This window comes from Chiloscyllium plagiosum, unplaced genomic scaffold (assembly GCF_037043375.1).
Source record: "Chiloscyllium plagiosum isolate Xiang-an unplaced genomic scaffold, Cpla_swu_hap1 HiC_scaffold_19, whole genome shotgun sequence".
NCBI classification, from domain to species: domain Eukaryota; kingdom Metazoa; phylum Chordata; class Chondrichthyes; order Orectolobiformes; family Hemiscylliidae; genus Chiloscyllium; species Chiloscyllium plagiosum.
The window spans coordinates 21,081,018-21,104,973 of record NW_028270157.1 but is presented as its reverse complement, the minus strand read 5'-3'; the positions used below and the strand labels follow the sequence as shown (position 1 = coordinate 21,104,973).

At 39.5% G+C, this 23,956-nt stretch overlaps 1 protein-coding gene across 3 annotated transcripts in view; it reads right to left on the bottom strand.

Annotated features, from left to right (window-relative positions):
- frs2a (fibroblast growth factor receptor substrate 2a) overlaps positions 1-23,956 on the bottom strand; it is a 120,763-nt gene that overhangs the window by 55,400 nt on the left and 41,407 nt on the right. Inside the window, exon 1 of one of the 3 annotated variants that reach the window (XM_087997107.1) lies at positions 14,020-14,154. The exons of the other annotated variants lie outside the window; for them this stretch is intronic. The gene's annotated coding sequence lies outside the window, so the exon portion shown is untranslated. Of the gene's footprint in view, positions 1-14,019; positions 14,155-23,956 lie in introns of those variants that run through there. 3 annotated transcript variants of the gene reach the window in all.

Below are 23,956 nucleotides of genomic sequence, written 5' to 3'. Positions count from 1 at the left end.
GTAACATCGTGTAGCTTTGTTCACAGTGTATCACACTGGAAGAATACACTCTCTCCCAATGCCAGGCTCTGCTACTGCAAGAGATGGCTCCTGCAGTAGCTTATGGAAAAGTACAGGCCAAATTATGCTGTGTCAATGAGTTCAAGTTCAGTTGAGCGCAAAAATTCAGGCTTACATTCCATTAGTCTGGAGTGAGTTTGCACTGCTGGATGTGCCTCTTTCAGGTAAGGTATAAAACGAGGGTCCTGTTTGCTCTCTCAGGTGAATGTAAAAAAAAAATCACTTGGCACTCTATTGCAGAGGACAAGAACATTTACCCCTAGTGCTTTGGAAAATACTAATGCCTCAAATCAACATCACAATGACAGATTATCTGGACGTTATCACATTGCTGTTTGAAGTTGCTTGCTATGCAGTAATTAGCTTAAAAATATCTTACATTACAAACCATGACCACATTCTTTAAAAAACACTTAAGCATTTTGGAACATCCTGAAATTTTCAAAACAGCCTTATAAAAACACTAGACTTTCTTCTTTATCCTGTGTTTTTTGACATTGTCTCAGTGAAGCACTTTAAGAAACAAGGAGTCAGTACAATCTCTCAGCTGGATGGCAAGAAAGAGGTTTATGTAACCTTTTGTGGAATATATATTTCATACATTTTCTGAAAAATATATATATATATCACAGCACATTAGGCCCATCAAGTCTGTTCTACTGTGTGTCTCCAAAAGTCACTGAGTTTATATCGACTTGAATGCTCAATCTGAAATCCTTTAGATTGAGAAATGTTGATGTCTCAATGGACCTGGTGTCTTTGCTCATAAGTCACTGAAAGCTAACATGCAGGTGCAGCAAGCAATTAGAAAGGCAAGTAGCCTTTTTCACAAGAGAATGAAAGAACAGGACTAAATGTGTCTTATTTACACTGTTGCACAGAACATTGGTGATACTGTACCTGGAGTACTGTGTACAGTTTTGGCTCCCTCAATTTTGGAAAGATAGATATATTTACCATAGGAGGACAGCAAAGGTACACCTATAACTCGTGCAATGGCAGGGCTATTCAACAAGGACAGACTGAACAGATTGAGCCTGTACTCTCTGGAGTTAAAAATTTAATGAGGTCACTACCTATTCTTCTAAAGGGTAAATGCAAGAAGTATGTCTCCTTGTCTGGGATATCAAGACAAGGAAAAAGTGAAGACTGCAGATACTGGAGTTCAGAGTCAAAACGTGTGGTATTGGAAAAGCACAGTAGGTCAGGCAGCAACCAAGTTGATTAGATTAGATTCCCTACTGTGTGGAAACAGGCCCTTCGGCCCAACAAGTCCACACTGACTCACCGAAGAGTAACCCACCCAGACCCATTTTCCTCTGACTAATGCACCTAACACTATGGGCAATTTAGCATGGCCAATTCACCTGGCCTGCACATCGTTGGCCTGTGGGAGGAAACTGGAGCACCCGGAGGAAACCCACGCAGACACGGGGAGAATGTGCAAACTCCACACAGTCAGTCACCCGAGCTGGAATCGAACCTGGGACCCTGGTGCTGTGAGGCAGCAGTGCTAAGATTCTCCTGCTCCTCGGTTGCACCCTGATCTGCTGTGTCTTCCCAGTGCCACACTTTTCGACTGGGATATCAAGAACCAGGGGACACAGTCGTAGAACAAGGGGCAAGCCATTTGAGATTATAAAGAATTTCTTCACTCAAAGATAGGTATGATGTGGTCAATTGAAACTTGCATCCCCATTCTAAATGATTAAAGACTTAACAGCAATCAATACATCATATCAGTTGTATAACACTTTGATCTTTAACTATAAATTCTGTGCCCTAAGATCCTGCCCCACTCGCTACCTGGCGAAGGAGCAGCACTCCAAAAACTTGTACTTGCAAATAAACCTGTTGGGCAATAACCTTGTGTTATGAGATTTTTAACTTGGTTCACTCACAGAGCGTTTTGGAATTCTCAGTCTTTGAGAATATTTATGACGGAGATCAGTAGATTTTTTTGATATCATCATCAAGGAGATAGAGCAGGAACATAGCAATGAAGTAGATGATCAGCCATGATCTAGAATGGTGAAGCAGGATTGAGGGACTGAAGGGTCTCCTCCTGCTCCTGCATTCCTCAACAGTCCAATAATTCAAATTGTCAGTTCCTTCTTAAAATAATTTATCAGATTGGCTTCACAATCCTCATTATTTTCAACAAATTGCAGCAATCAATCACAATACGATCAACCATTATGTTAACGAATGGCAGAACAGGCTTGAGGGGTAAAGTGGCCTCACCTTGTTCCTAATTTTTCAGACTCCGGAAAACCACTATGAATTTTGTCTTTAACCTCCTGAGATCTAATGGGAAAAAAAAATTTCTGTTGCATTTATAATTGGTCTCTCCTAGCAGTATCCTCATCAAACTACTCTTAATTACTTTCCCATCTTCCTTCTCATGGTGGGTTGCACAAATCAGCTAACCGTGTTTAAATTGTGACTTTTGTGTTGTTGATATTAGATGCTTGCTACTGCGTAAGTGATTGAATAACTTGGGAAACCACTTGGTATTGCAGTCAACGGCCTAATGTGAGATATGCATGTTGCCACTTTCAACTCTTAAAAAAATGCAATGTATATCCCAATTAAATTTTTAAAAACTGTTTTTATACATATTTTAGCACAGTCTTCCTTGGTACAGAGATTGTTATTAGTTGCATGAGATCGAATAGAAAACATAACAGAATTTTCTACAGCTAATTATCTGGCGGATATTGTTCGAGGATGCAGCAGGTATAAAGCAGAGTATAATCTGCTGCACAAACCTCCTGCATCAGGAATCACCCTTCTCATGGTTCACCAAAGATCTCACAGCATAAGTCAGCTTTAGATATATCCTCACCAACAAGAACAGTGCCAATTCTATAGAGCAGCAGAGTTTTCAATAACGCACAAAAGCACGAAAATACCACAGTTATGCTTATCCAATCAGGGATACAACTTGCATCATGAGGAATATGAATGGACATCACATACAATCATTCAACAAAAGTCTTAAAGGATGAAAGCAAATGCATTATAAAGGCACAATACTGATTTTTAGTGGATCAATACAGGCAAACTTTGAAGTAAACTATTCCAAGGGCCTTCTGAAAGCTTTTAGAAATGAAGGTGCAGCCTAACCAAGCTAATGTTTACATATAATTTAAAACACAAACAGAAATATCACCCATCCCTGTTTACAAGAGTATTCTTTCATTTGGATAATGTTCGTGATTTAGGTCAAGATCGTGCTTTAAGAAACCTGAAATCCTAGTTACTTCTGAAAAAAAATTAAGCTTCAAAATTCCATGGTCTAAACAAAATAATTTTTTACTATTTTAGTTTCTATACTCCAAAAAACAGAATCAATGTATATTAAACATTAATTAACATACAAAATTAAAGCTGATAATAATCTATAAATGATAGATTAAATAGATATAGCAAAAACAGATCTTACAAAAATTGGTTTAACAGTCCTGCATATGACATTAATCTCAGTCATAAAATCCCTCAAAAGTCTTGTCTTCCCAAGATTTAGCCTGATCCCCAGCCAGATCAGTGCACAATCTCCCTACATTCCAAGAGTACAGCTTCACCAAAATGTGGCACAAATAAAATCTGCAGAACCTCTGCATCTCTGCTTCCCATGTACTTCCACTAATGTTACCTTCCAGTCACAGAAACAGGTACAGTAACTGTATCTTTGCTTATTCTGAGCTCCTGGGTCTGACATTGTCTTCTTCAGCCAGCCAGCATTGCACCATTGGACTTATAACCATAGTTATTTTAATCAATCTGTTCAGAATGCTGAGAAGTATCTCTGGTAAGGAGTGAAATGGACTCCTTCCTACTTACCTGGATAAATGAAGCTCCAATAGCACTCAAGAAGTTTGACAACATTCAAGACAAAGCACCACTACTTGACTGGCACCATATCTACAAACATTCACTCTCCCTACCATCAACAATCTGTAGCAGGAGTGATTACCATCTATAAGATGCAATGCAGAAATTCACCAAGTTTCATCTGGTAGCACCCTCTAAACCCACCACCGCTACAATCCAAAAGGACAAGGGCAGTGGATACATGGGAACACCACCACCTGAAATTGCCCAAGTTACTCACCATCCACATATGGAAATATACCGCCATTCCTTCAGCATCGCTGGATCAAAATCCTGGAACTTGCTCTCTCTAACAGCATTATGGATTTATCTACATGAAATGAGTTGCAACGATTCAAGAAGGTAGCACATCACTCGCTATCTTCTCAAGAGCAGCTAGGGACAGGCCCCAGCCAGTGATGCTCACAGCCCATGAATGAAGTTAAAGAAAAACTGGAAGTTTCTTTTCTCAGTCTCCCTTTTTTATTTTTCCTTTTTAATTAGTGCTTATCTTAAAAAGAATAGGATATGGAAGATGACATTTGGTATGCTTTCCTTTATTAGTCAGTGTATCGAGTACAGGAGTTGGGACGTCATGTTGCGGCTGTACAGGACATTGGTGCAGTCACTTTTGGAATATTGCAATTCTGGTCTCCTTCCCATCGGAGGAATGTTGTGAAACTTGAAAAGGTTCAGAAAAGATTTACAAGGATGTTGCCAGGGTTGGAGGATCTCAGCTTAGGGAGAGGTTGAATAGGCTGGGGCTGTTTTCTCTGGAGCATCAGAAGCGGAGGGGTGACCTTACAAATGTTTATAAAAATATGAGGGGCATCGATAGGATAAATTGATACTATCTTTTCCCTTGGGTTGGGAAGTCCAGAACGAGAGGGTGTAGGTTTAGGTTGAGAGGGGAAAGATATAAAAGAGACCTAAGGGGAAACTTTTTCATGCAGAGGGTGGTATGTGTATGGAATGAGCTGCCAGAGGAAGTGTTGGAGGCTAGTACAATTGCAACATTCAAAAGGCATCTGGATGGGTATATGAATAGAAAGGGTTTAGAGGGATATGGGCCAAGTGCTGGCAAATAGGACTAGATTAGGTTGGGTTATCTGGTTGGTATGGACGAGTTGGACTGAAGGGTCTGTTTCCGTGCTGTACATCTCTATGACTCTATGACTAATATAAGCTGTGAAACTATGAATTCCATGATACTAATAATTCATAATTAAAAAACAATTAGAATTTCACCTTGGGTCCAGCAAGTGCAGACCCTCTGGAATTGGTTGTTTGCCAACCTGCATCCACAATCCAGTACTTGGGCTTTCATTTCAGAATTCATAATACTTTTGCCCCTGGCTGGTTCTTCACCTAAACATCCATTTAATGATAATTATTTGACCACACCTACACTACATACAATCACTCTTATCTTCCATTCATCCAAGCCCTGCATCATTCACGCACAGCTAGGAGTTTAAGGCTGAAGCAGCCAGAACTCCAGCCAACAAAGCACCCACTGTTTTCCTAATGATGGCCAATTTCTTCAAAATACTGAGAAAAGGCATTGAGGGGGTTGCAAACATGTATCAAATTTTTACAAATATCATAACATTTTTCAGCTGCAATCATTCAATAATATTCAAAGGCTTCTGCACTGGTCACATTTTCATAGCTGTGTGCTGTCAAAATGCAGCAATCAGACTATTAATTTGATAAGAGTTTTTGGCATCAGCATGGTACTGAAACCAGCAGTGTGAAGCAAACTCTGCAGAATACTACATATAACTGAAGGGAGGCTGGGAGATAATTTCCTCTTTTGAACTTTTCCACATTACTTCATTATTCTGGCCAGAAGTTGTACTTTCTCTACTGATCACATAAGATTCATTTCTGGTATGTGTTAGAAATTGTGGTCTGATAATTGTTTCACAATAGAAGTTAGTTAGCAGGCCACCATGTCAAGTTTCATTTGTTACTCCTTCATCACCACATCGACAGAACACACTGAAATTTCATTTCAAAGCAGTGATTTGTTGGTCAAATAATTAAGCACAGTAACCATTTTATTTATTACTATTGTATCAGGATGTGGAAAAACAAAAAAGATATCTCGGCAACATTTAAATTCCGCAGAATACATGGTTCTCGTAAGTCTATTCAAAAATACCACAGGTTCATTTAACAAATACAACAGAAGGAGCATCTTGAAATTCCTATTGTTTTTTTCTAACTGTTGTGGTGGAATGAACTCTGACCTGCTGTCTTGCCTTTAATTGTGAAAACATGAATATTTCAAAACCTTTTCAGCAGTACTCAGCTATCTGCAGAGATTACGACTTAGATTTGAAAATGTTTACAAATCACTCTGCACTTTCACAGAACTATGGTGATTTCTATATATAAACAATGCAGTGCTGTATTAGATCAGCATTTTATCTTCAAGCACAGGTCCCTCTGTTCACCCTCACTCCATCATTTGTCATTTCATAGCTGCAAAAGAGTTTGGTACACAGGCTTTTTTTGGTGCCCTCAAAAATTTCAGCAGCTGGGAGAAAAAAACCCAGCAATATTTAGAAGCTAGAACTGAGAAATAATCTGCCATGATTTTTCCAGTTTTTCTTTTCCAAAATCTTCATAAAATACAAATAACAGCTTTGACTGAACAATTTAATGCAGTTATATTGACTTCAGTATAGTGAACCAATGATTTTTTTCTTACTCCTGGTGTGTGACATCTCGAGTCCTCCAAGAATCTATCCTTAGCCCTCTCTTATTTCTCAACCACATGCTACCATTTGGGTACATCATCAGAAAACACTTGTTTGACACCTGCACTGTTGATACCCAACTCTACTTCATCATCACTCTTGGCCCCTCTACAGTTGCTGAAATCAGACTGTCTACCCAACACACAATGCTAGATTAGCAGAAATGTCGTCAAACTGAATACTGTGAAGATGAGGCCATTGCCCTCAGTCCCTATCAAAAACATTAAACCTATTCACCCACATGCCTCTCCCTGACAAGTTCCCCAAACTCAATCAGACCATTCTCAACTTTGATGTCATATCTAACATCACACAATTGCTTTTCATCATGTGCTATCAAAACCCTAATTCAGGACTCGGTTTTCTCTCCATTTGAATATTCTAATGTGGTCATTTTTGTCCTATTTTCCCTCTCCATAAACTCTAGCTCATAAAAACTTTCTGTATCCTTGCACCAAGTGTAGGCTTTCCCTGGGTCACGAATGCACATCCTTATGAAACGACCTCCGTAAAGTTTATTATTTTGAAAAATCGAGTTACATACAATGATTCGAATGGGTGGACTACTTTGTGTGATGCTCAAAACACTGCGCGTTTCCAGTGGCTTGTCGACCTAAGGGAAAACAACGCCACACCGTTGTCGCCATCTTAACATGGATTGTGTCAACATCGTTGTGTTTTGATGTAAATTTTTCATGTGTTTATCCTCATCATCATGGCTTCAGCGCATAGGTCTGACGCAAGTGATGGCGATGGATCGAAGAAAAGGAAAACGATCACAATTGAAATGTAAGTGGAAATAATAAAGCGACCAGAGAGAGGTAGAACACCAATAAACATTGGAAAAGTGTTAGGCTACAGCCAGTCAACAATCGGGACAACTATAAAGGACAAGGGGAGAGTAATGGAGCATGTAAAAGGCTCTGTCACAATGAAAGTGACAATTATCACTGAGCAACGCAGTACATAACTGTTCCAACTTACATACAAATTTGACTTATGAACAGACTTAAAAACGCAACTCATTCGTTACCCGGGGTCTTCCTGTACCAGCCATCCACTATCCCTGAACATGCTGACCTACAATGGCTCCAGGACCAGTAACATTTCAACTTAAAACTCCTTAGCCACATTTTCAAATCTTTCCTGTCCTATCCTATTCTCACCCTCTCTATGTAACCTCGTCTATCCTTACAGCCGTCTAGGTTTTGCACTCCTTTGATTATAGTTTCTCGCACAATGCCTATTTTAATCACTTTGCCATTGACTGTCGTGCTTTCATTCATTGAGGCCCTGACGTCTGGAATTCCCTCCCTACCCTCTATACCTAATTTCCTGCATTAACATGCTTCTTACAGACAAGCTTACACTCATGCACCCAGATATCTCATGTGGCTGCATGTCAACTTTTGTTGAGTGACAGTCCTATTAAGTGCCTTAGGACATTCTACTACATTAAAGGTGATTTATTAATGCTCGCAGTTGTCAAACAGTGAATGCACAATAATAATTTGAAAAAGTATGCTTTACCCAAATTATAAAGGTTCAGCACAGTGTATATACACATACTGTGATAAATTTGTATCTAACTGGAGCGTTAGAAATCAAAAAAACATAAATGTTGAAGACTTGGTGGCAACATAAGCAAGATATTAGCCTTTCAACGGACTGGACGAAAGTTTCCTCTATCTGCTGTCAGAGTTCAAGCAGTCTTGATCCAAGTCTGAATGAACAACTCTGGGTTTCTGCAGTCTCCAAGGGACATGGGGTGTAAAATGGAAAGATGTCACTCAGACATGGCAGATGAGTGCTCTTTCGAAGGTAGTGTTGAGGCATAGTGCTGGGAGAGTTGTTGAGCGAGTTTCACTCTGCTTCTAACTTTGCTGAGACTTTCAAGGAGCAGACGCTTGAAGCGGAAAGTATTTCATTTCTGGACGTAATTACTACCTACGTTTGCCATCACAATTTTTCCTAAATAGATTTGAATCCCATGAATCATCATTTAAAATTATTAGACATAGGTGATAACATACAAGATTGTCCGAATAATCAAGATATTTAAGTAAAACCACACATAACTAGCTCATCTGAAATTGTTGAACTGGAACTTGTATATTCCAAGTTAACATAGAACACAGAAACATCAAACATAGAACATTACCGTGCAGTACAGACCCTTCTGCCCTGATGTTGCGCCGCCCTGTGAAACCAATCTGAAGCCCATCTAACCTACATTATTTCATTCTCGTCCATATGCCTATCCAATGACCATTTAAATGCCTGTAAAGTTGGCGAGTCTACAACTGTTGCAGACAGTGCCTTCCATGCCTCTACTACTACTCTGAGTAAAGAAACTACCTCTGACATCTGTCCTATATCTACAACTAGCTGTAGGGATCTAAAATCAGTTTAGCACAGCATAATAATCTGAGTTTACTTTTCATGATGCTAGTTAGGAGGGCCATCTATTTTATTTGGTCCACATGGATGTTTCAGGTCACTTAATGCTCGTGTGGAAGAAAACAAGAAAGATGTTTCAGCTTATAGAGAGACGTACCAAACAAAGGCTAAGCAACTCCTCACACAGAGATATTGGAATTCAGTAAAAGTTGTGCTGATAACAATGTCTTCTAGTTGGAAGGATGCAACAAGTAGGGTGACACAGGGTTCGGTCTTTGACTCCCAATTATTCACAATCTATATTGGTGACTGCAGGATGCAGGGAAAAAGGGACAATAGCCAAAGATGTAATCTTTCCCACCTATTTGAGCATTGTATGTTGCAATGAAGAAATACAAAATTTACAAATGGCTAGATTAGGTGACTGGAGTTTGGCAGATGGAGTTTAACATGAAAAAGTGTAAAGCTATCATTTTGGTCATAAGGATTAAAAGGCAACTTATTATTGAAATGGTTAGAAACTTCAGATTGCTTCGGTGCAGAGGGATTGGGGGTCTTTGCTAACTGCAGAAAACTAGCGTACAGGTAAAGCAAGCAGTAAGGAATGCAAATAGACTTCTGGCATTTATTGCTAAAGGTGTAGAGTACAAAAGTAGAAAATGTTACTACAACTGTGTAAGACATTATTGAGATTACAATTAGGGTACCGCAAACCATTTTCAGCCCCTTACTTAGATTACTTACAGTGTGGAAACAGGCCCTTCGGCCTAACAAGTCCACACCGACCCACCGAAGCACAACCCACCCAGACCCATTCCCCTACATTTACCCCTTCACCTAACACTACGGGCAATTTAGCATGGCCAATTCACCTAACCTGCACATTTTTGGACTGGTGGGAGGAAACCGGAGCACCCGGAGGAAACCCACGCAGACACGAGGAGAATGTGCAAACTCCACACAGTTAGCCGCCTGAGGCGGGAATTGAACCCGGGTCTCTGGCTCTGTGAGGCAGCAGTGCTAACCACTGCGCCACCGTGCTGTCCATAATTTTGCTTTCTTTAGCTAATCCTTTTTTCCCCCTAATTAACCTGTTCAGAGATGCTATTACATGTCTCTAGTGCATATGGGTCTTGAACCTGGGCCTCTTGGTTCAGAGGTAGGGATGAGGGATGAAGTTGCATTAAAGGCGGTTCATAGAGTCATAGAGATGTACAGCATGGAAATAGACCCTTCAGTCCAACTCGTCCATGCCGACCAGATATCCCAACCCAATCTAGTCCCACTTGCCAGCACCCAGCCAATACCCCTCTCAACTCTTACAATTCATATGCTCATCCAAATGCCTCTTAAATGCTGTAATTGTACCAGCCTCCATCACTTCCTTTGGCAGCTCATTCCATACACGTACCATTCGCTTGTTCCTATTGTTGCTAATCATCAGCAAGTACTACAGTAAAAATGCAATTACTCTTGGACACGAAATAATGTATTTGAGAGTAGCTCTACAAAAGCATCAGCACTGGGAAACTATTTTTGATACTGTGTAGTCATTCTAATCTGCAACTATACAGAATGTTCAATTTAAAATTAATTCAAATCCCAAGTCAACCATCATTTTGGTCACCAATGTGACTTTTCTCCCGAAAGATCTAGTCACTCTTCTTTTGTTGCATCCTGCAAAAACATTTACCCAGCTATGTGAGCAATTTTGTTTCAAACATCAAGATGACATGGCAAAAAATCAACCTGCAATATGACTGATCAGCCATTTCGAAAAGCTAGAATTTGAACTGCAGTCAAGTCTCATTATGTCTCCTGCATAAACAAAGGAAGTTTGGGATATACATACATAGGATTGGCCTGCAACGTGTGAAGACTTCCACCAACGGGAACAGCAGCATCTACAAGACCCAACAAGGTTTGCTCTTTCTCCCCCAACATTCTGTCAAGACCGAGCAAAGATGTCACCAATTGAGAGTTTCAATATTTCCAGGATGAGAATAAGAGATAAACTGTTGCTGTTTGTCATCACTAGAGCACATAATTGGTCAGGAAACACAACTAAAATGTCAAACACTCGAAAAGAACTGGTCATCCACTCAGATGGCACTAGGGCCCAAAGCTATATTAAGTCTTATATAAATGGGACCGGGCTCAGGTGTTACAACACAGCAGCATTGCATGGTTCTCAGTTCTTCAAGTAGGATCCAGATGCAAATGTCACTGAGCTGGGCAAGATTAAGGATAACCAGGTTATTGGATTATAAGGGGCACTGACAATTTCAAATAAATTGAAATAACGAGGTAAGCTTACAAAATTAGTAAATCATTAGGTTATTTTTATACAATTTTAAGTAATTACCTCAATTTGCAACTTTCTTCAAAATGGATTTTGCTACTTCTAAAACTGCCCATTACAAATTTCATGGGAACAATCCAGGATAATTTCCTCTGAATCTAAAAATGACATGCTCCTTCCAAATGGTCAATTTGGGATCATGCATTTAATTTGCCACTTGGCAACCAACAGATTCATTTATTGCCAAGCCCAGACCGTTGGTATATCCAAAGGCTACTTCACAGAACACTTAGCTAATGGTATATGGCATACAATTAAACAGTCTCCAGTTTTCAGAAACAAAATGCAAAACACTTAGCCATCATACTTTTATCTCAAAGTTTAAGTAAAAATTATTGTGGGCATGGTTCAAAAGTTAACTCAATTTTTGCCTACATTTGTCAAAGGATTCAATTGCAGCTACCTTTCCTCTGGCCACAGTGACCTGATATTAGGAACGTGATTATACCACCAGCTGTCAAGGTTAGAAAGTTGCTTTTTAATGGAAGGGAATGAATTTGCTAGGAGCTAAACAGTAGATCCAATGTGTTGACTGTTGATCTTTCAATTTAGGCTCTCATTAAAATTTAAGAACATTTTAACAAAGTTAACATGAACAGTATGGAGTGCAAATGGTACTTGTGCCTTCATTCCTTTCACTCCCTGTGACAACAGACCTGTAACTCATTTGCCTACACAACTTGTGATTAACTAAGCATGACATCAATTCAGAACTTATTCTGCAGCAATGATTTACAGAGTGACAGTTGAAGCCAGGTATATATTGGGAATATGATTTGATTCATACTATCATAGAATATATTGTCGGCAGAAACATTAAGCTTTTATTTTACCATAAAGTACTTGGACTGCCTCTGCTTTCATTAAGTGACCCAGAAGCATTTTCAGTCAGTCATGAGGTGAAAAAAATTCAACAAAATTACAATCCAGCTATGACAACAGCCTGTGTCTAGCAGCAGTGAATAAATGTTAACATTTTAAAGAAGTGTGCTGTCAGCCTGCTGAACCATTTGAGGAAAAAAAAACCATAACCACATACAAGCACCACTGCATAGACTTGTAGTTTCTACATTACACCCACACAGCTTTCTTTGAGTGTGTGATTAGAAGGGCTGATGCATGATCACACCAAATTCTTTCCTTCAGCTCACATATCAAGAACTTGCCCTCTTGGCTGCATTCTTTTTCTAACAACCACAGTAACCTTGGCAACCAAGCACTCCTATTATGACCAGCTGGTCTTTTAAAGCTGCCTATGCTAGCATATGAACTTTTGTACCACTTCAAACAGGGCCAAGAGTTTACTTCAACTCCCACGTCATTTTTTCAATAACTAGACAGGGGCCTAATTTAAGTAAGCGCGGATCACAATTGATACCGAAAGGAAAAGCCTACATCTCCTTAAATATTGTGCTACATAGATTATTCATGCAGTGTTAGCTTGGATTTTAATTGTGGAAGAAAAGATGCCAGGATTTATAAAATACTTTCCTGCTTGTTCCTTCTTGCAAAACAAATTCTCAGCCTGCTTAAACTGCTATCAGGATAGTCAGTACCTTCCACATGGTGAGAAATGAACTCCAACTGTTTCGCGACTTGAGAGTTTGTTTAAGCTGACTGTGGAAAAACTGGAGTGTTGCTGGCTTCAAACGTTATAAGGCACATTTATCATTTTGAAGTACGGACTTCTGCAGGCACCCCGCTTTCCCTTGGTGACCGAAGCTCAGTTCCTGAAGTTGATGGCGGCCCGGTTCTTTAAAAATGTGGTTCTAAAGATTCAATTATTGGGATCAGCAAGTCAATTTTCATGCAGGGAGCAGCATTTGCTTTCTGTGGGTTTGTATGCAAAAGCAAATGCCAGTACATTTCTGGAGTTGACACTTACAGCAGGAGAGTAATGAACAGAGTTAGCCCTCTGAAAGCAAGGTGCAGTGATAGCACAAGTAGTTACAGAATTGCAGTCAGCCTTGAACATAAAACATCAACACTTGACGTACAATTCCTAAAAATGAAAATCACTTGACATTAATCTAATAGAATATAAAAATCTAAAAATATCACTGATCATCAACAGTCCCTCAATGTTCTGCTTAAAACCAAGAAAAAGTCAATGTTTGTCATAAATCGGTAAATAACAGCAACTGCTATTTACAACAAATGCCCTCAAAGTTCTATTTATGCCAAAACTGGATGGGTTTAACCACAATGTACACACCAAAAGAAAACAGTTATTGGAATTCAAGATACATTATTGGAAGTTTACTTCATCACGCGCTGATTTCTCTTCCTTCTTCCCTGTGCTGTTTTGAATGTTTATACACAGTTTGGCCTAATGTGTTCAATTCATTCTCTACAGTTTTTAGTTCAACTCTTCATTTAAATTAGATTGTAAAACCATTATGAAGATTTCTCAGTACGTAAATATGCTACATAATAAAATGCGATTTTAAAACAGCTTAAAAGATACATCATGAGTCAGGAAACAGAACAGAACACAAACTCCAATCAAAAACAAATGACAACTTCATAAACAAAAACCAACAGCTCCTTTACCTTAGCAAGTGTTCAGACCTGAAATGCTGACAACAACTTTAGTTTCTTCACAGATGCCAAATGACCTGCCGAGCATAGCCTTTTTTCCCCCGTTTTTGTTAACAAAATTCCAACATCTATGGTATCAAGCAATTTATTTTGTGGGTAAGTAGTTAAGCGTTTCTCTGACCATGTCACAAATAAGGCTTTGACTCAAGTCTTGTTCAGATTAAATCCAAAGACATGTATAGCAACAATATGCAACACACAAGAATGCTGTAGTTAGCAGCTGCCTGCTCCAATTCTTTGAATGAAGATACAGCATACTCAGATTCCATGGGCAACCAATCCAACCAGAAAAAATAAGATCAAACAATAGAATTACTGGAATGCTTGATCAAATATGACCATGTCACCAATGCTCAATTTCTTTTGAAAAATACTGCTCTTTATGGGAGAAACAAAGTCTACAGATGCTGGAAATCTGAAATAAAAACAGATTTACACAAAACTCTGCATTTGCTTTCCTCCCAGCATTTTTTTTAAAAGAGACTTCAGAGTGAAACTATAAGCTGAAAATTAGAGGTGACAAAAATGGTTCGGCAATGAAATGCATTTGAACTACGCACAAATTTAGCCAGATAAATTGGGTAATTTACATTTATGTCTTTAAAATAGAAATTGCACAATTATAGGATATAATCATATTTCTTCTGACATTATTTAGCTTCATTAACCATAGCTAGTTCAAAGATGTTAAATTACACAGCAAGATTAAATTTTTTTTCCCTTTGATTTTGTACAGTTAAGTAATTATGCTCATTGCAGACTCCTACTGTATGACTCAATTACACACTTGAATTCAAATTTTAAATGAAGGCACTGATCTTCAATCAACTATTTACTTCACATAGCGATGAAGAAATAACTTCTTTTTTAAGCCAAAAAAATTATCCTATTTTATAATTAGACTAGCATTTTGCCTCTTTACCGAATCAGTAAATGATGGATTTTTTAAAACAGTCAAGTATGACTAGATTTAGACAGTCAGGTAAAAAGCTCTTTTCAGAAGGAAGTTAAATCTTACAAATTCAGAAAGTTTGCATTCAGCCAGTTTGACACAGTGAGCATCTCACAGCCCTAAAACCTCTCCTTTCATATACTATCACATCACTCAGCTCTGATGAGGTTCCACAAAAACGAGACTTGTTCAGTTCAGAGAAACATAAAAGGCATGTTAAAAACGTCCTTTGTCACAACAATTTTTAAGCACGTCTTATGTCTCAACCCCATTTTGGCAACAAACAGACAGATCTTCGGGGTTTGCACCCTTTTATGCGAGATGAAGAATCTTAAAAATTGTACTCAATGCCTTATATACTGTATTGAGCATCGCTGAATTTGACACAGTTTGTCAAAGCTTTTCCTCCTGCAATCCTTATGACAATTCATAAAGAATATCAATTCAAGGAAAAAACCAACTGCATGAGGTGTGCGCTGATTGGTTCTGATCAGTAGCCGAGAATGCACCCATTGGTGATGATTGGCCTCATGGCAACACTGATGGTTCAAACACCGACAACTTGATTGATTAAATTGTCAGGACCATGACAACACAGGAGGCCATTTGGACAATCACATCCATGCTTACTTTCTATATAACAATCCAGTCATTCCTATTCACCCCATTCTGTCCTAATCATTCTACAAATTTATTTCCCTCAAATATTCATCTCATTTCCTTTTGAAATAATTCATCTTGTCCACCGCCACTAGCTTTATCGGCAGCCAGTTCCAGGCCATTATCACTTGATGTGGAGAAAAAGTCCTTCATGTCCCCAAAGCCTTAAATTTGTCCTTGTACCATTAATTAATGGGGACAGCTTTTCTTTCTCTACCTTATCCAGAACTGCCATAAGTACAGAAGAAATAGGAGAACACATGGCCTTTCACACCTACTCCCCTCATCCAAAGCCTGTAAGCCCTCCTCCTGTGATTGAGATTCCATAACCAAACTCTCAGCATGCTCCATCAAGCCCCCTTATTATGTGTACCTCAATTTCAATCTCTGGAGTTTCGAAGAATGAAAGAACAGAAGAAATAGGAGCAGAGAGAGACCACTGAGCTCTTTCAGTCTACTGCACCTTTCAACAAGATCACTGGCAGGAAGAGGAGGCATTTTCTAAATGGGGAGGAAATTCAGAAGTCTGAATTGCAAAGAGACTTGGGAGTTCAAGTCCAAGATTCTCGCAAGGTAAACTTGCAGGCTGTCAGTAGTTTGAAAGGCAAATGCAACATTGGCGTTTATTTTGAGAGGACTTGAATATAAAAACAGGGACGTACTTCTGAGGGTCGATAAGGCTCTGGTCAAACTACATTTGGAGTATTGTGTGCAGTTTTGGACCCCATATCTCAGGAAGGATGTATTTGCCCCAGCGTGGGTTTAATGGAGATTCATGAGAATGGTCCCTGGAATGAGCGGCTTAAGAGATGAGGAACATTTGAGGACTCTGGGTGTATACTCGACGGAATTTCTAAAGATGAGGAGGGATCTAATTGAAACTTACAGAATACTGGATGTCCTGCACAGAGTGGATGTGGGAAGATGTTCCCATTGCTAGGAGAGACTACGACCCGAGGGCACAGCCCTAGAGTAGAGTCATACAGATGTACAGCATGGAAACAGACCCTTCAGTCCAATTCATCCATGCCGATAAGATATCCTAACCTAATCTAGTCCCATGTGCCAACTCTTGGTCCATACCCCTCTAAACCCTTCCTGTTCCTACACCCATCCAGATGCCTTTTAAATGCTATAATTGTATCAGTCTTCACCACTTCTTCTGGCATCTCATTCCATACATGCACCACCCTCTGCGTAAAAAGGTTGTCTGTTAGGCCCCTTTTAATCTTTTCCCTTCTCACCCTAAACCTGTGTCCTCTAGTTCTGCATTTCCCCAAACAGGGAAAAGACCTTCTCTATTTACCTTAGTCATGCCCTTCATGGTTTTATAAACCTCTATAAGGTCACCCCTCAGCCTCTGATGCTCCAGCCTGTTCAGTCTCTCCCTTTAGCTCAAATCTTCTAACCCTGGCAACATCCTTGTAAATCTTTTCTGAACCCTTTCAAGTTTCACAACATCCTTCCAATAGGAGGGAGACCAGAATTGCACACAATATAATGGGAAAACCTTTTAGAATGGAGATAAGGAAAAACTTCAGCTAGAGAGTGGTGAATTGACTATATTTAAGACGGAGATAGATAGGTTCTTGATTGTCAAGGGGAATCGAGGGTTACGGGGAGAAAGTGGAAAAATAGGCTGTAGAAACTTATCAGCCATGATTGAATGGCGGAGCAGACTCGATGGGTGGGGCCAGCGACCATAATTCAATTAGTTTCAAAAGAGTGTTGGAAAAGGATAGACCGGATTTAAAAGTTGAAGTTCTAAATTGGAAAGAGGCCAGTTTTGATGGCACCAGGCAAGAACTTTCACAAGTTGATTGGGGGAGGATGGTCGCAGATAAAGAGACGACTGGAAAATGGGAAGCCTTCAAAAATGAGATAACTAAAGTCCAGAGACAATATGTTCCTGTTAGGGTGAAAGGCAAAGCTGATAGCTGTAGGGAATGCTGGATGACTAGAGATATTGAGGTTTTGGTGAAGAAAAAGGAAGCATATGTCAGGTACAGACAGCAGAGTATACTTAAGAGGGAAATCAGGAGGTCAAAAAGGGAATAAGAGATAGCTTTGGCAAATAGGGTTAAGGAGAATCCAAACGGTTTTCACAAATACATTAAGGACAAAAGGCTAACGCAGGAGAGAATGAGGCCCCTCCAAGATCAGCAAGGCAACTTTTGTATGGGGGAGATACTAAACGAGTATTTTGCATCAGTATTTACTGTGGAGAAAGGCATGAAAGATATAGAACATGGAGAAATAGATGTTGACATCTTGAAAAATGTTCATATTACAGAGGTGGTGGTGCTGGATGTGCAGAAATTCCCAGGACCTAATCAGGTGTACCCTAGAACTCTGTGGAAAGCTGGGGAAGTGATTGTTGAGTCCCCTGCTGAGATATTTGTATCATTGATAGTCACAGGTAAGGTGCCAGAAGACTGGAGGTTGGATAATATGGTGCCAGCATTTAAGAAGAGTGACAAGGAAAAGCCAGGGAACTATAGACCAGTGAGCCTGACATCGTGGTGGGCAAGTTGTTGGAGGGAATCCTGAAGGATAGGATGTACATGTACTTGGAAAGGCAAGGTCTAATTAGGGATAATCAACACACCTTTGTGCATGGAAAATCATGTCTCACCAACCTGATTGAGCTTTTTGAACAAGTAATGAAGAGGATTGAGAGGGCAGAGTGGTGTACATGATCCATATGGACTTCAGTAAGGCTTTCGACAAGGTTCCTCATGGTAGACTGGCTAGCACGGTTAGATCGCATGGAATACAGGGAGAACTAGCCATTTGGATACAGAACTGGCGCAAAGGTAGAAGACAGAGGGTGGTGGTGAAAGGTTGCCTTTCAGACTGGAGGCCTGTGACCAGTGGAGTGTCATGAGGATCGGTGCTGGGTAAACTACTTTTCGTCTTTGAAATAAATGATTTGGATGTGAACATCAGAGGTATAGTTAGCAAGTTTGCAGATGACACCAAAATTGGTGGTGTAGCGGACAGCAAAGGAGGTTACCTCAGAGTAACAGGATCTTGATTAGATGGGCCAAGGAGTGGCAGATGGAATTTAAGATAGGTAAATGTGAGGTGCTGCATTTTGAAAAGGCAAATCAGGGCAGGACTTATACACTTAATGGTAAGGTCCTAGGGAGTTGCGCTGAACAAAGAAACCTTGGAGTGCAGGTTCATTGCTCCTTGAAAGTGGAGACGCAGGTAGATAGGATAATGAAAGCGGCATATGGTATGCTTTCCTTCATTGGTCAGAGCACCGAGTACAGGAGTTCAGAAGTCATTTTTCGGCCATAGTTTGGAACATTGTGTGTAATTCTGGTCTCCCTCCTGTTGAAAGGATGCTGTGAAACTTGAAATGGTTCAGAAAAGATTTACAAGGGTGCTGCCAGGGTTGGAGGATTTGAGCTATAGGGAGAGGCTGAATTGGCTGAGGCTATTTTCCTTGGAGCATCAGAGGCTGAGGGGCATTCTTATAGAGGCTTACAAAATCATGAGAGGCATGGACAGGATAAATAGACAAAGTCTTTTCTCTGGCTGGGGGAAAGTCCAGAACTAGAGGGCATAGGTTTAGGGTGAGAGGTGAAAAATTTAAAAGAGACCTATGGGGCAACCTTTTTACACAGAGGGTGGTGCACGTATGGAATAAGCTGCCAGGGGAAGTGGTGGAGTCTAGTACAATTAACATTTAAAAGACATCTGGATGGGTATATGAAGAGGAAGGGTTTCGAGGAATATGGACCAAGTGCTGATAAATGGGACTAGATTAGTTTAGGACATCATGGACGAGTTGGACCGAAGGGTCTGTTTCCATGCTGTACATCTCTAAGACTCTCAACTCTACATTTTCTAGCATAATGCAGATTTCTTGACTGGCGCTCCTTCCCCCAAACTATTTGTTCACTCACACCCTACTTTAATCAGTTGGAAATATGTTGCTGATCCTTCATATTATGCTGTGTCAAAATCCTGGATCTCTCCAGCTATTAAATGCAGAAATGCAGAAAAGTGAATCATAACCATCTTGAAACTTGAACACACGCAACAACAGGTTCAAGAACAGCCTTTTCTCTGTTGTTATTAGACTGATGAATGAAATCTCTAACTTCAAATAATGTTGATCTTGCTAATGTTGATCTTGCTTTGTGCACCTCCTGTGCAGTGTAACCTGTATGCCTCACTCTGTTGAAGCACCCTTTGATCTTAATTTCCTTGTTTGCTGTGATCTTCCCGTTCTGCTTGCAAAATAAATTTTTTAAACTGTACCTAGGTACATGTGATTACAACAAATCAAACCAAACCAAACCTTCTCATATGCAATTGGGAATATGCTAAATATGCTGGCCTATTCAGCAATAGCTACACTGAACATTAGTTCAAGTCCTTTTAAAAAAAAATGTAAAGATTTAGAGCATACATTGATGTAAGTACTTTCAAACTAAAAACATTTTTATTTGACAGTAATATCTTGGGAAACATGCCAGCCATTCAAAAAGGTTTTGACAATTGCAATAAAACTTAGGAGGAAAGGTGAATAAATGCAACTTCAATTCTGCAAACAAATATCAGCTGCGAATACGCTATTCAAGAATTATGCACAGCATTTAATTACCTGGCAATCTAAAGTTAAAACAAACATCAAACAACTTTGCAAAACCCAAACTACAGAAACGAATTGAGAGCAAACAGAACCATGTTGTTAAAATATACTCTTAAAAATGTTCACATCGGACTTTGTACTGATATATTTTCCAGCAAAGAATTCTGATCCCGGCACTGATATCAACTTACTTTTTCATTCAACACAGTCATTACCCCAAAAACATACAGCTATTAATGCATTCCTGTGTTTTTACTTCATAATTTTGAAACAAGTGGATCATGTGGAGAGAATGCTGGAGTATACAATGTTTAATGCACCAGTTTTCACAAACCTGCCAGAGGAAAAAAGATTAATTGGAGTTTCCAGATTTACAGAAACTTTTCTAATGTGTTTAAAGTCTGCAAAACAAGGAGACAGAAAACGACAGCACAAAGAATGCCCTTTATTCAGTTTTCAAAAAAAACAGCATGGGAAAGAAAGTATGTGAATATTTTTGTTTGAAGAACGGTCCCTGCTTGCGCTGAATAATTGACTTTTTTCATTGTTGGTTCATCACCCACATTCCGACTCTCTTCTCTGACCTCAAATTGAACCCTTGGATCTCATGTCCTGTTTTATGCAAACATACAACCATCAAATCACAACATTCCATAATGCCCAACTCTCTCTCAGGATTTGAAAATGACTCTCAATAACAGAAAAATCTTCTTCGACACACTTCCCTGTTGTTTTAAAGACATCTGAAAGAAAATCCCGTCAGTTAGGGAACCCTCTTCTCACCTTTTAAGCTTCTCTCTCTTCCATGACCTGATTTTGCCTTTCCTCTCAACTCTACCATGTATAAGACATAGGAGCGACAGTAGGCCATTCAGCCCATCAAATCTGCTTACCACTCAAGACTGTCCTAGTGATTCTTAAATCCATTTTCCTACCTTTTCCACATAACCCTTGATTCTCTTACTAATTAAAATCTGTCCACCTCAGCCTCAAATGTGCTCAACAACGCAACTCTACAGCCCTCTGTGGTAAATAATTTCACAGATTCACCACCGTCTGACTGAAAACTTTCCTCAATTATTTTAACCCTGATTCTGAGATTATGCCCTCCAGTCCTGAATTTTCCTGGGGAAAGCAATCTCTTCACAACTGCACTTTCAAATCCCATAAGAATCTTATAATGTTCCAATAAGGTCGCCTCTTGTTCTTCTTAACTTCAGTGAGTACAGGCACCACCAACCCAACCTCTCCTGAAAGAATAATCCCTCAATACCCAGGAGCAACCCTGGGGACCTTCTCTACTGCTTTCAATGCCCGAGATAAAAGAGATCAAACTGTTCACAGCATTCTAGTTGTGGTCTGATTAATGCAGTGGATAGTTTTAGAAGACTTCTCTATTTTTATATTCAATTTCCTTTGAAGCAAAAGCCAACATTCCATTTGCCTCCCCTATTACATGCTGAAGCTGTTCGTTAACTTTTGGTGATTTGTGCACGAGAACACCCAAATATAGTCCTGAATGTCACTAACTCTCTGAACTTTCCCTTTTTGTTCCTTAATGCAAACACACCACCTTACATTATCTTCCTCTTTTCTGCAATCTGAATATCAAAATCAAGACTCGTCACAGTGCGCCCTCATCAAACTTGTTTCTCTAAAAAGTGAAACTGCTCACTTACTTTTCTCATACTATCTTTATATTTTTAAAAGAAAACAACTATATGAGGTAATCACCACTTCCTGATTTCTGGACCTGACCTTTCAACCTTAGCAACCTCTACAATGAGCTGTATATCATCACTTTGGTTCAATAATTTTAAAAAAGACTGTTGTTACACAGTGCCTCTGGGATTAGGGAGGTGCAGATTATCTATGACAAAATGAAAACCACGCCTTATCGAAAAATAGCCAAATGGAAAGAAAATGTAGAATATAACACGGTGAAACATATCATTGGAGGCTACCATTACCTCTTGCTATGTAAATAAGGCAAATTAGATCACTCTCAACTTTTGTTGAAATGATACACCTAACAAATGTCAGTGTTGAACACACACTATCTGCTGCTTGGCTTCTGGTTACCCCCACTTAAGAAACACATCTTCCAAAGAGATAAAATACTCAATACCAACTTATTTTCTGCAACCCACAAAAATGCACATATTTGGACAAAGAACCTACAGCATAAAACTGTAGGAACACGGAACTGATTTATTAAACTAGGTCAAACTCCCAAAACATATTTTGCTTATCCAGGTTAAATAGAGCATAAAGAATTCACTAAAAGGACTGGGATACATCAACAGCATCATTAATAAGTTATTTATTGCACAAGAATCTAACTCAAATATTTGCAGATCAGAAACATCGGTAAATACATCCTTTCAGTTCCAACCAGGAGCTTTCAGAAAGGTTAGAGAAAGGGAATAAAACTGATATCATCGTCTCCTGTATCTGAAAACCAAGGAATGCTACTGGGTTACACCTGGCCTGATGACAGAAAGCAAATGCATAAAATCTTTGACCTGTCAATGAGTGAAGAACATCCTGATATCATCACAAAGGGTTCACTGCAATATGCTCTGGGAAGGCTTAGAGGAGAACTGCAGGAGAATTAACAGGGAGAAATAAATAGACAAAGTGTGTCCTAAGTATCCCTGGGAGAACAACAGCATTTGCTCACTATTCTGGTTGCTAAAATATGCTGGTCCAAGAGGAAGTAAAAGTATTAACCACTTGATGGACACCTCATAGTACACTTGTGAAGTCAATGACCACAACAATAAACAATAGCAATATACCAGTAGGTACCTAATCAATAGAATTGATGGACATGCACAACTATCAGAATCTCTCAACTGATGAGTTTACAATCGATATTCTCATGGAATACAGGAAGAACTAGCCATTTGCATACAGAACATGCTCAAAGGTAGAAGACAGAGGATGGGGTAGTTGAGGGTTGCTTTTCAAATTGGAGGCCTGTGACCAATGGAGTGCCACAAGGATTGGTTCAGGGTCTACTACTTTTCATCATTTATAAAAATGATTTGGACGTGAACATAGGAGGTATAGTTAGTAAGTTTGGAGATGGCACCAAAATTGGAGATGTAGTGGACAGCGAAGGTTACCTCAGAGTACAATGGGATCTTGATCAGATAGGCCAATGGGCTGAGGAGTGGCAGATGGATATTAAATTTAGATAAATGCGAAGCGTTGCATTTTAGAAAAGTAGATCAGAGCAGGACTTATATACTTAATGGTAAGGTCCGAGGGAGGGTTGCTGAACAAAGAGACTTTGGAGTGCAGGTTCATAGTTCATTGAAAGTAGAGTCGAAGGTAGATAGGATGGTAAAGGAGGTGTTTGGTATGCTTTCCTTTATTGGTCAGAGTATTGAGTACAGGAGTTGGGTGGTCATGTTACAGCTATACAGGACATTGGTCAGGCCACTTTTGGAATATTATGAGCAATTCTAGTCTCCTTCCTATCAGAAAGATGTTGTGAAAGTTGAAAGGGTTCAGAAAACATTTACAAGAATGTTGCCAGGGTTGAAGAATTTGAGCTATCGGGAGAGGCCGAATAAGCTGGAGATGTTTTTCCTGGGGCGTCGGAGACCGAGGGGTGGCCTTATAGAGATTTATAAAATCATGAGGGGCACGGATAGGAT